General features: G+C 38.9%; 1 protein-coding gene and 1 long non-coding RNA gene across 2 annotated transcripts in view; one reads left to right on the forward strand and one right to left on the reverse strand.

Annotated features, from left to right (window-relative positions):
• Nucleotides 1-13,579, reverse strand: part of LOC140359248 (uncharacterized) — a 253,820-nt gene that overhangs the window by 57,484 nt on the left and 182,757 nt on the right. The gene's annotated exons all lie outside the window — the stretch shown is intronic.
• The window catches only part of LOC140359391 (uncharacterized), a 313,132-nt gene continuing 305,964 nt past the window's right edge, over nucleotides 6,412-13,579 (forward strand). Inside the window, exon 1 of the long non-coding RNA XR_011926853.1 lies at nucleotides 6,412-6,536. This is a non-coding gene — a long non-coding RNA (uncharacterized lncRNA). The remainder of the gene's footprint in view (nucleotides 6,537-13,579) is intronic.

Below are 13,579 nucleotides of genomic sequence, written 5' to 3' on the forward strand. Positions count from 1 at the left end.
TTGTTAATTCATCTTGCCAAACAAATGCAGTGGTTTTAATCCCTGAAGCGATGCCCAGAAGATCCCAGCCATGAGGTCGCTGTGGGCTTGAGTTGGAGTTGATAAATTCAGTACAACAATTTGCGAACCAACACTGTTTCAGGCTGGGAAAGTGAATAGTCAGGAATTTAACAAGTTTGTGAATTTACAAATCTTGTGAGAATCCAACTGGGTGTGTAAAGTATTCCATTAATGCACCTTGGGAATTACTCTATCTTATGGCACATTTTTCATTATTGATGAGGTGGAAAATATTTCAAATGTAGTCATTTGACACTGTTTTCTCTCTCCTGAGCTCAAATTAGGCCTGCCCAAAGGGAGGAGTATTAACTGAAACATGGGTAGGACTAATTTGGGCTCGGGAGGGTATAAATGATGCTGCTCAAAGCATTTCCATCAGACTGAAAATTACTCTCAGATGGAAGTCAGAACGTCTTGATTGCTAAAACAGTGTTCTAATGACTATATTTGGAACCTTTTCTACCATGGAACACTCTTGGACGAATGAGCGATAACACAGATTTGTGTAAAAGTATCTATGTTATACTCAAATTAGTCCTGTGTCCGTATCTAACTATCAATACTTGGCATGGATTCTCTTGTTCCTAATCCTATGCCTATTTCCCATCCAAGCCTTGAAGCAACCTCTTTTCTTACAGTGGGCTTTTGTCAGTGCGTTGGTTCAGAAAAGGTCATGTTGGGAATCTACAAAACTAATTAAATATCAGAGTGACCACCCGACTCTGATGGCTAATTTGGATGAGAATATCTGTGTAACGCTGCAGTCGTCCAGGTCCAACTTAAAATGAAATACAATTCTGTCAACTGGAAAAAAAAGTTTTTAATTGTATTTCTATTTGAAGTTTTGAATTAAATTGTCTTTTACATTGGACGAGAATAATTCATGTCACTGTTTTGTCCAACTGAAAATAGTAGTGTTTCTTTTATATTATCAATATGACTTTTTTAACTTCTACTAATTATTTCTAGATTTGACCCCAAACTTCAACATTGACGGTTTAGGCTTAAAGCTGCACTGTGGAGCATTTCTGGGAGAAAGTCTGCCACCTTTTTGGTTCCTTAGAAAATGGTATTGCTTTGCCTTTAAGGTTCCACAGTATGTACCGGTAGTTTTTTTTATTTATTTGGATTACTCAAAAGTATAAAAAAAGCTATGCATTCTGAACTTACCTGCGACTCTCCAGAGATCTGACCTGTAACTCGGTCTGGTGGTCTGACATCATCTGTGTAGTGATACATTTTATGCCATACTGTGTGGAACACTATAGTAAAAGCAACATAATCTCCACGAAAACAAGTAGGTGGCAGAAGACCCTCTCCCCAAACAGGTACACACTAATTACACGCAAGATTTGACCTGTAACTTGTAACAAAGCAACAAATGCAAGGCTCAATGTACAAATTGTTTTCCAAATGCAGTAAATAATGATTAATTATCTACTGTCTTCTACTGTCCACAAGAGTCTTCTTCGGTGGCCGTTTGTGCGCGCCATAGATTTTCTTGTGCGCGCACTAAGTGCGGGCAGTGTACAATGTGCGAGCAGTGTGCAGCTTAGAGGGAACAGTGGCCATCTCTTGGGGAAATGTGGGCATTACAGGCGAAGGGTAAACGGTCAGCCACAGTATCATGAGTTTGAATCCCGACTCCGACATTTGCTGCATGTCCTCCTTTCTCTCTCATCATTCCTCTTCCTTTCTTTCTCATTCCATCTACTGTCTAATAAAGCCTACGCAAAATTATTATAATTTTGTTTTAATTTTTGATATAACTTGGACAAGCTTGGCGGGCCGGATTGAAAGACCCACCGTCCGGATGTGTCCCTTGGGCCGTAGTTTGGGGACCACTGCACTACACCTTTGAAGTGTGTTGTTTAAAGGAGAAAAAAGTCAAACGTTCACCTTATTATTCTATTAAGAGTGTTTTTTAAACTTCCTATAAGTTATCTGTCCTTTCCCTATGTATCTACTTGCGTTGTAACACCAAAATGTCCCCATGTGTGGACAATAAAGGCATATCCTATCTTATTAAACGTCTTTGTATGTCCCTTTGATGGTTTACTACGTATTTTCGGGGTGTTTGAAGTGTCTGTCGTCTCCCCCTGCTCTCTCTGTGCGGAAAAAATATCTTTGCAACATGACATTGACCCAAAAACCACTCTCCTGGGTTTTTGGGTCTGTTCTTTGACAGTGTATTTTCACAGTGAAGCTGCAGGGGGAGCTCTATCGCTAAAGTTACTTAGTTCTGCTTTAAACTGTTGCACGTGTGTGGTTTGCTTAGGGCTTGACCATTTGCAGAATGTCTCTATTGTCTCTACCATTTTACGCTACCACTGTCCTGTCAAATAAAGCCTTTGGGCCAGAAAAAAATGGTAATGCAACAACTGTGCCCTGGAGCAAGACATTTCACTTAACTGCCTCTCTATGGTAGTATGTGACTCTAGGTGTGGTATAAATACTACATAAAAAGTGACCATTTACGATTGTATCCCCAAAGACTGCGTGAACGGCCGAATGTACAAGGTCGTAGTCCACCAAATGGCTTAGAACGACAAACACTGATAAACCTGTCTCAGCATTTCCTCCCGAAACAGACAAAACGCAGCCACATCCCAACAGCGGTGACACATCCAGCCCTCTGCCTCGCCTCCGTTTTGTTTATGTAGCGCTTTATTTCGCCGTCCGTCATGAATTTCCGCCTGTCACATCGGGGCACTTTGGAGAGTCGCCCCGTGCCAAGTGCCAACCGGCGTTTGCACATTTTGCCCCGGCGTGCCAGTCAGGAGCACGGAACGCAGGAATACAAACTCATTACCCTGTTTATTCCCCGGGTGCCAGCTGCTATTATCGGGCCCGTGCATGAAGCGGACCTGGGCTAAAGTACTGTGCGTCCCGCGAGGATGGACCAATTTTGAGGCGCCATCGCTCATTTAACCTGGCCACCCCGGCTCAGACAGGCTCTGGACGGGACCCAGAGTGAAATGGCAGCAGGTTTGACCGACATTCAGGGAGAAAATAGCACGGGAAGGTGTCTCCATTTTGGGGGATGGATGTAATTAGGTCTGGGAGATTAGCCCATACAACCTGTAAACAATCGGCAGCGCTCTAAAAACCATCATCACTGTAATATCCTCTGCAAATATAACACACTCAGCTTTGACAAACACATTCTATATTCCAATCTATGTTAAAAATGTGTAACTTTCTTCACACTTCTCGATCCACAGCACAAAAAAGTAAACCTTTTCTTTTTTATTTAACACTGAGAATCTGTAAACAATGTATGTAAAAAAAAATACAGGTAGTTCACCCACAGTTTCAACACTTGATGTTAAATATTCTTCTGCAGGTTAAACTGTTAAATAGAAATTATTAAAAAAAAAAAAAAGCTTAACTGCATTAACTGTAAGATCATGAAACATTCCAGCCAAAATATACATTTTAATATGAACATATATTTCTATCCCCCTCTTTCTTTTTTTCCCAGGATGTTTTGGCCCCTAAATTTAATTGGACAGACTAGTACATAACCTGGGAATAATTATATCAATATCATTAATGAATGATTATTATAATTTATACATTTCTCCCCAGTACAGATATATGGTAAGGTGAAAATTAGTTCACATAATTTTCTCTGCATCTAATTATAAACCTCGCTCTGATCTCGGAGAGTTGTGAAAAATGCGTTTAAGCTCATTGCTGTGAATATTTTGGATCCTGGGGATGAATTGGGTAAGTGAGCAAAATTAACTAGTTCTGTTTTTCAGGCCTTATGACAGTAAAAATCAGCTACAGCGCCTTTCATTTTTCACAATAAATCACACCTAAGTACAGAACAGTGGGCAGGGCTAAGGGGTAGGTGAAAACAGGAATTTTCTGAGCACTTGTGCGTCAGTCACAAGACAAAGCAGGATTACTCAAACTTGCAGGAATCAATCAAAATACAGCTGAGTAAACTAATGATGAGGAAACACTGTTTTAACGAGGTAAAAAGCTCATTAAAGTACTATGTCTCCTTTATATAGTTAACCACCAGCAGACTGTGCATAATATCTCATCCCAGATATTACATTTATTCTTGCTTGTTCACTGAAATGTTTCTCCGTGTAGTCCCTTTTAAACTGCACTGAAGAGCTTGTTTTAATTACCCTCGGAGGCTATAGCCATGACCAATCAATTCTGGAGTAATGGAGCGTACCGCCATTAGCAGATCACACAACATTAAACTAATATTTGTGTTTTAACGCAAAGACACTGTTACCGAGTAGATGAAGAGAAAATAACACTTTGAGGAGGATAGAGTGTACGGCAATATCCAGAATTGTTTTTTCAATAGTTAGGCTTAGCATGGGAGCGTGGGGCGATCTAATTGGGAAGGGAATGGGAACTGGGCGGGGCTTTCTGTGTAGATATCCCACTGTGGAACATTTCAAGCAAAGCAATAATACTACAAGTTACATGGTGCGCCTTAAACCTCTGGGTAGCACTGTTATTTTGGACCTTTGTGTATTTTATTGCCCATAACACTTTTTAGACAACTTCTACCAGAGCTGTTTGAGGCTTACGCACACATGCCAAACATCCCATCATTAGCGAGGACCACAGCCTCCGGGTTTAATGCAAGATTTGTTTTAACTCCAAAAAAAATAGTCAAAATTTTAATTTTTACTCCAATTTTCAGTCAAATTTAGTTTAACCACAACTAAATAAAGTATCCAAATCCCTTCTTTAATCTTATATGTCAAGAAAATGAGCCAGTACATTTAACCTGGCTGAAATGCCTTATTAATACATGAAAACATGACATGATGAAAAACCTTCATCTTATATATTATGTATATATTTGTATAAGTAAACTACACGTGGAGTTTCAGGTTGATAGCCCTAAAGTTCCTATTCGTCTTAGTCTTTTATCTCACTCTGATATTGTACTATGACTACTTCATCTAACGACATGCATTAGTGATGCCTTGAGACTCAGTTCATGTTTCATTTAGAGCTGCTTTAACAACACGTAGCATTGTACAAAAGATGTTTATCTGAACTAAGAGCATTAAAACGCACTGAGCCCTTGACGCAGCTATTCATTTTCATGGCAAAGACTGCAGAAAATACTCTATTAGATTTTTAAAACATGGCCTTCAGAGATTCTTCAAGTTGTTTCTACATTTAGCTAATAAACATAAACTCCAAACTTGGGAGTCTTGTTACCTTGGAAACGTGTAGGGTACTTCAGTGAAACGCTCTTGTTTTCGCCGTCCCCGCAGACCTGGGCCTATTTTCAGCCTGTTTACTGCAGGTGAGAGCTGCTACCTGCTTCTCTGGAGAACACACAGTAGTTAAAGTGAATAAACATTTAAATCAAAGCACATTACTGTTTAAATGAGTTGTATTTACTGAGGAGAGCGCTGAGGTATTTACAGACGATTATAGAACAGGAACGACACTCGGCTTTTTCCCCAAGCAAAGTCGAGCCCTTGATCTTTCAGGTTTGCTCATTTATGCAGCGTTATACCCTACTTATGCACTGTAGAATGTGAAGTTGTTATAATGATATTTTTTGTTGACACAATTCTAGGTGATAATTGGCTTCAGTCATCTTATAATTGGAGAGTTTGAAGGTGATATCCCCATCGAGCATGTTCTGTTGTGCCCTCTAATTTCAAATGGTAAGGAAGTAAAAAGTATATCTCCTCAGTTCAGCCTAAACTAACATAAAAACAACAACAAAATGAGAAGAATCAGCACACACTTTTAGGAAGGAGTGACTTCCAGGACCGTCTTTTTGGGTCTCTTAAATTCTATGCTAGGCTACACTACGGCCCTACTTTTTATTATATTGTATTTTTGAATTGCAGTGGCTTGTAACGCGACATCACGACCACAAACTCAAATTATTAGTTTTGGCATTTTTGTGAAAGAGCAACACAAAATAGCTCAAAATTGTGAAGTGGAAAAACAATTATACATGATTTCAAGATAAAAAAGATAAAATGAAAAAAAATGAAAATGAAATGCAGTGTGCAAAAGTATTCAGCCCCTGAGTCAATACTTTATGGAACTGCCTTTTACTGCAATTACAGCTGGAAGTCTTTTGGGCGTTGTCTCTACAGCTTTGCTCACCTACACACTGAGCTTTTAGACCATTCTTCTTGACAGAACAGCATAGTTTTCACAGATTTCCACAGATTCTCTCAAATAAGTAATTGAATATATCTTATCATATCATGTTAGTGAATTGGCAATGGTAATAAACCTTTTCTGATTCTGAACATCCTGCAATTTTGCACTTAAAAATGATGGAATCCTGACATAACATTGTATGATTTTTTTTATACATATTTTTTTATAATTGTTTTGTATATTATTGCTGCAAATAAGTATTTGAACACCTGGGAAAAACAATGTTAATATTTGGTACAGAAGCCTTTGGTTACAGTTACAGAGGTCAAACGTTTTCTGTAGTTCTTGACCAGGTTTGTGCCATCTGCAGGGATTTTTTGCTATTTAAAAATCATACAATGTGATTTTCTCACAGGGGAAATGTACCTATGATTAAAATGTCAAACCCCTCCATAATTTCTAAGAGGGAGAACTTGCAAAATCGCAGGGCGTTCAAATCCTTATTTTTCTCACTGTGTGACGAACATTGCTGTGATTTGAAATTTCACTAAACACACACGACAAAAGAAAATAATTGAATTCCACGTACATTTGAAATGAGAAGAGCGGCATTAGGACACGGGGATTCAGCCGCGTGATCATGATGAATAGATGGATGTTAATTATTTAGTCTGAAAGAATAGAGTGTGACAGCGAAAAGAAAAGCTGTGAATACTTAAAGAGAACAGCTGAGTGAATAAGCGCCTGGCCCAGGGGAGATGTATTATTTCAACATGTTGGAACAAACTGTAATTGGTCCACATGTTCCAAATCAGAAGGGAACATGGGACATTTAAGACTTAAAACTAGATTCAATAAGACTTAAAAGGTGGCTACCACATATATTCCATGTTTTGAATTCAAAATATGTGTACAGAGAAAATCTATTTGAGTTTCTTCAAATCGATTCAAATTTATTCACCATCATTTATGTAATTTAAATGATACCTTTTTTACTTTTACTCTTCATGACAAACAGGATAATGTGTTACAATTACAATTAGAAGAAAGAAAAATGCAACTCCAAATACACGTTTAAAGCGTTAACAATATTCTAAAAACCTAAAAGAAAAGTAGATTTTGCTAAATATATTTAAACTAATTGTTAAGTGAGACATTGAAAACATTGTCATTTGGAGCTTATTGCTTTTTCAAATAAAATCAAACTTAGACAAATATGAAAAGGTGTCCACAGATGTGCCAGCATTCATCAAGAATTTGAAAAACATTTGTATAAATAGAAAAGGCAATGGAATGAAATTGTCCCTTTTGACAAGGTCCATAAGCCTGTTCAGTCAATTATGTACATGCATAGAATCAAAGGCTGATGTAAAGTCCACAAAGAGGATTCTGGCATAACGGTCAGGGCCCTGAAGGTGCTTTGCACCTTCAGGTGATAGCCACATCTTCTGTACTTCTCTGGCTTGTCGGTTACCCCCCACTAGTCCGAAGGTTTGCTAGTACGAAGGTTCACAAGTCCGAAGGTTTTAAAGGTCCGCTAGTCCGAAGGTTCGCTAGTCCGAAGGTTCACTAGTCCGAAAGTTCACTAGTCCGAAAGTTCGCTAGTCCGAAGGTTCACTAGTCCGAAAGTTCCTCATAGGGCTAAAGTGAAGGTGCAGACGGCATCGGGATGTAGTCTGTCTGTAAAACGCGCACGAAGCACGAAGACACACACTGGGGCTCGTCACAACGTTTTGTGTACCAGCTGCTCACAGGTGGCACCACAAGTTGTGCTGTGTATGTGAAAATAACAAGGGAACATATCGAATCCTCCGCTTTATGCCCTCATTTGATCATAAGTATAGAAATAGGCGTGATCCGATGACCGTAGGATTGGTAGTCAAAAAGGAAATTCAGCTGGCCAAGACGGGAGTGTCTACAGAGCCGCGATGCGCGGCCAAAACTGCCATGTTATTTTGTGCCACGGCTCCTGAAACTGCTGCGCTATTTGACTACGTCGCGGCTACTGGAAAACATTTTAATCCCTGAGTTAATTAATTCATTAGTAATACGATAAGGAGCTCAGGCTATGCACAGAAACAAGTTGGTTATGGAAAATTAGTGAGTTTAATCATAAAAAGTGCATTAACACTAGAAAAGTCTTAAAAGCCAGTGTATAGGACAAAGGGAGGTGAGGAGAGCCCGCTGCGCGGACTCACAGCTTCGGACTAGCGAACCTTCGGACCAGTGAACCTTCGGACTCGTGGGCAGCCACCGGCTTGTCTCTTCAAACTGTAAGTCTTCTAAACAGTTGGATACAGAAGACATGATGTATGTACTCATAGTTCTCTCACATACTTACGTAAAATGGGGGTAAGTGCTCATGGGCGAAAATCACTCCATTCAAATGCTCCTGTTTTTTTTAGTTACAGACACAATATTTGAAATCTTCCAAAACGTAGGTCATTTGTGTTTGGAGAAGAAGTCAAAGAAGAAGAATTGTGAAGACCCCTTTTAATTGATGTAAACAATTTTTCAATAGTTTGGAAAGACGCCGTGTGTGCCCTGACTACAGGAGGCGTGCAGGGGCCGCGAGAGTTCATCAAGAAGGCCCAAGACTTATTAAGAGATTTAAAAACAAGTTGAAGAACTAAATCAAGCCTAAAACACACAGGGACCCAAATGCAGTGATTTTAAAAATAGTTCACTGATGTTGTCCTAGTCAGGAAATGTGCAATTGAATATGTTTAGCAACTGTAAACCTTAGATACTCTTTTTGGGAAGACTTGAGAGCAGGGCATTGCAGTAGTCCAGACGATTGGTGATAAAAGCATGCATCAGCGTCTCTGTGTTGTCCCAAGAGAGAATGGGGTGGGCTCTGGGTATGCTATTTTCTTTAAGTGGTTAAAACCTATTTGTGTTATGTCCTTGGTGTGCGGGACAAATGTTAGCGCAGAGGTTTTTCACTTAATGGATAAAAACGAATGCTTGTAGAATGGTAAATGTTTCTCTCTCAGTTTTGTCCTTGTTAAGCTGGAAAATCTTTTCTGCCATTCAGGATTTGATGTCTAAAATTCAGTTTAAAAGAGCATCTAATGGCATGATGTCATTTAAACTGTATGTTTGCAGCTGTTCAAATTCACAAAATGAGTCAAAGGTGCCATCTTTTTTACCTTTATCATGTTGAGTGGTGGAGCCGGATTGAATTTCATAGTCTTATCTTGATTTTAGACTGTGGTACAGCAAGGGCCTCATTTCTAAAGCAGAACAGAGCTGACATTTGCGTCTCACACAGACACTAAAAAGGACGCAGCGCCGTCTTTGCTCGTACGAGTGAATGAAAATGCAGAATGGGGTCTTTGCGCTAACATGCACTGAATTTGAGGGGAAGGAAATTCAAATACTATGTTGTTTAGCCGGTGCTGACTGATTTATCACAACTGAGAGATAAAACAGTGACAACATAGTACATTGATTACTACTTTTTATTTGGATTATATAAGCCATAAAATTACAATTAATCAAAAGATAAAATAATAGTATTTTCTTTATTTTTTGTTCTGTGTAGCAGGCAGTTTTATGTTCCATCCCACCAAGTGTAACACCATTGATTGCTTTTGACTGTCTAACATACTGGACCAGTGAAGTACAAAGTGAAGATGAGACCAAGCACAACCCTGCCTTACTCCTCTCTCCAGTGTAAGTGGGTCTGTCAAGTGACCGTTGGTTATTTTCTGTTGTAAAGATCCCAAATATTATTATATATTATTGAGTCATCTATTTATTTTTTTGTATATGGTTGTATGTATATGGTATATTATGTGTAAATGTAATGTTGTCTCAGGTTTGTCATTTGTCGATAAATTGTGTTTGATCTTTGGGAGCATTTGTTATATCTTTTAGGACGTAATTGAGGCATACACGATAGTCTACATTCAGGATTGAGATTGATCTATACGAGCCACAGTTCAGTCGATCTTTTCCTTATTTATGTATTAGAGATAAATAGTGTTATCAAATCAGCGATAATATAGGCTACACTCTTTACCTGTGTCACTTTAGTCCTGAATAATATGCCCCTTCAATTTTAGTTTGAATAATTTCTAAGAATGTGTATGTATGTTGTGCTATGCTTAAGGCATTAGCAGCGCTTTACGTTAAGTGTTCTATAATGTAGACACTATAGATGTGATAAACTTAGGTTTCAGGCAATTCCTTTTCAGACTTTACGTACATTATTGGGACTTTTGGGAAAATGTCTGAATAAACTAAATAAACTGAAATTGAAACCTATACAGAACCTATAAGAATTGTTTTTGCACTTAATGTTCATTTTTTTTTTTTTTTAAAGGGGCACCATCTGTTCAGCAAAACATTAATACCTCTAAGTCTCATATTCTGAAAGAGGAGTAATCGATTCATTGAATGAAAATTATAAACTCACTTCGTGAATTTTATATTAATATATATATATATATATATATATATATATATATATATATATATATATATATTTTTATTTTTATTTTTTTATTTTTTTAACTCTTCCTCACTCTCTGCGGGCGGTCTCTATTTATCCCCCTTCAAGCTCGGGTCTTGGGAGCCTGGGAGCTTGAGGGTGCTGCACAGTATCTTTCTAGCACTGCAATTTTCCGGACCGAGATTAATTCTTGTAGAATAATCCAAGGGAATCTCACTTTAATGCCACTCTGCAAATTTCAGCCACTCTCTTACCTGTTCGAGGGAAGGTTCAGATGTGGATCAAGGCCTCCTCTGAGCCCTTTGGGTACTTGGGGCTGATCCTTGTGCAGGGTTTAGCTTTCAAATATTTTTGACGAGTCCAAGGTCCGTTGACTTATGCATTCTTTATAGATGAAAATGTGTGCTTCAGCCACTGCTGCAAAGCAGAGTTTAGGAGACGAAGGGACCCTCGCCCAGGATGGGGAGGGGCCCCCCTAGGTCTACGACCTGACGTGCCTTGGTAGAGGTTCAGATCAAGCAGCAGAATAGAAGAGAGAAGAGGCAGGTAATAAGGAAGGTAATGAATATAATATAGCAAATAATGAGGAAGTGCATTAAATATGACATAAAAACATTTCAAACACAGTTCTAAAGTAATTAAAGGACTTTGTCCTGAGAGACTTTTTAATCCAGCAGAACAAAGAGATTTGGTTACAGTGAACAGTTCCACTTCTCCACAGGGCCGGGTCCTTGGAAACATTTGTTGTCCTTTGTGTTCTTTATCAGACCCTAAGGGGGGAAGGGGGTCTGGCCTGTCCATGGGGGATGGGTAACATTCCTTGGCCCATCCAGTATTTTGATTGAGTTTCATCAAGTGTCTATTAATTATGAAACGGTAATGATATTTTTGGGACATATATGTCCACTACAATTTTAAACTTTTTAGTCACTCAATAAAGAACTTAAAGAACAACTTTTAGAAATAAAAGAGAAGTAGTAAGTGTAAAGTCAACAAATATATGTTCCTTGAATTCAAATTGCCTTGCTCCATATAGCACTTTTGCCTGCGTGATTTAGCGTGCGGGATCAGAGGCGTGAAATTCAGCACAAACATAAAGACAGTAATAATAATGCAGCGTTCTTCTCCTGTGGAAATGTGGAGAAGAGAGATGCAGCGTGCCTTAGGTAATAACAGCCCACACCAGCGTGTAGTGTTTATCCATCACTTTAATATGAGAGAGAGCCATAACACAATAACAGCAGCCTGCAGCCTTACATCACCACCATCTAATGCACTCAGACACTTTGGAACGGTCAGCAAGTTCATCTCAGGGCATACGCGCGGAAAAAAAATGCAACATAAATAGTTGACACAAGTTAAAGGACACATTATCTGCATTATTTTCACCTTGAAACATGTTCTGGAGTACTTTGAGGTCTCATGTTTTACAACGTTTACAAAAAAAATTATACTTTGCGCCGACTTCCGGTTTTGACATTGGACTAGAGACAAACACGCACTCTGCTATTGCCAAAATTTGCCTTAAAAATCACTGTTTCACCCACATAATCCTAAGAATTAAGTTCGGAGCTTAACAATTAAAGCTCATGGACCATAGCCTCAGTGGAAAACAGACCTTCTCAGAAGCTAACGAGATATGTATGGCTAACCGAGCCAGGCTCAACATAATTTAGGCCGATATAGTGGACCTGAAGGCAGGAAGTGGAGGCGACGCACGCATCGCTGAGACAAAGCGGCATTTTTCTGATATTTTGGAAGAGATACGGGAGCTGAAAGCCAAGGCTGCACTGCGGACGGAGAAGAAGACTATGAAAAGTAAGGTCCTAGATTTGGAATCCATGAGGATGGGGGAGAACACTGAGGGCTTTCTTGATAGGATAATCCCGGAACTTGTATCTAGGACTGGAACTACCATTACCATAGAGAAAGGAAATCGCCTTGGCAACCAAAAACAAGAAGCTGATAAACCACAAGGCCTGATAATGAGGTTTCTTTACATCATGTGAAGGAACGTGTCATGGCTAGCGAGTGTTCTTCACCCAGGATATTCCATACCACGAACCCACCAACGAGAAAGGTTTCGCTACATCTGTGAGGAATTATAGAGGAGACAACAAGGCATTGCTCCTTGTATCCGGCAACTCTTCTGGTGACTTTTGAAGGTAAAAAAACATTTGCTCAAATCACCAGCAGAGGCAGAACTCAGAAAAATGCAAAACACAGACAACTGAACTGCAGCAAGAAATGGAACCACCAACGTAGGATGAATTCAAGTAATGGTCACATAAGATATTTCTGTTGTTTTGAGGGAAGTGATGATTGTTACATGATGTATAAGTTTTTTGCATCAGACGTTATTACATATTATAAAGCTTTACTATAGTTAGGAGGATGCCAAACAGAAACATGACCTTTCTGCTTTGGTTGATTTTCTTTTTTTTTTTTTTGAGTTTGTATTTTCCAAAACAAATATTGTCAAGGTGATGATGATGATGTCACCAAATTGAAGATGGTATTTACATGGCTACACAGGCTTAGAAAAAAAGGAAACAAATGAAATAAAATACATATTTGAGTTATTGATTTGACACATATAGTTGAGTACTACATGTTGGCTGTTTTGTACACATACTAGTCCAGTCTAGTTAAATGCACCCATCTGAGTGCTAAAATGTTGCAGATTGGGTTTGTGGTAAATTGGATAAATATAGGTGTAGAGGGTGTAGTGGTCTAGGAGTTAGAGCGTCTAGTTCTTGGAAGACAATCGGGGGGCCCTTCATTAGGATTGGACTTCCCTCTTTCTATGATCCTCTATATCCTCTCCGGCCCGCCAGACGTTTTAATCCGGCCCGCCAAACATTTTGAATTCATATTTAATAAAAAAAAAATAAAAAAAATCATAAAACCGTAGTTAGATCCGTAACCGTTTTTATC

This window comes from Eucyclogobius newberryi, unplaced genomic scaffold, assembly GCF_026437365.1.
Source record: "Eucyclogobius newberryi isolate DKJ021-1_F unplaced genomic scaffold, fEucNew1.0.hap1 SCAF_14, whole genome shotgun sequence".
Taxonomy (NCBI): Eukaryota; Metazoa; Chordata; class Actinopteri; order Gobiiformes; family Gobiidae; genus Eucyclogobius; species Eucyclogobius newberryi.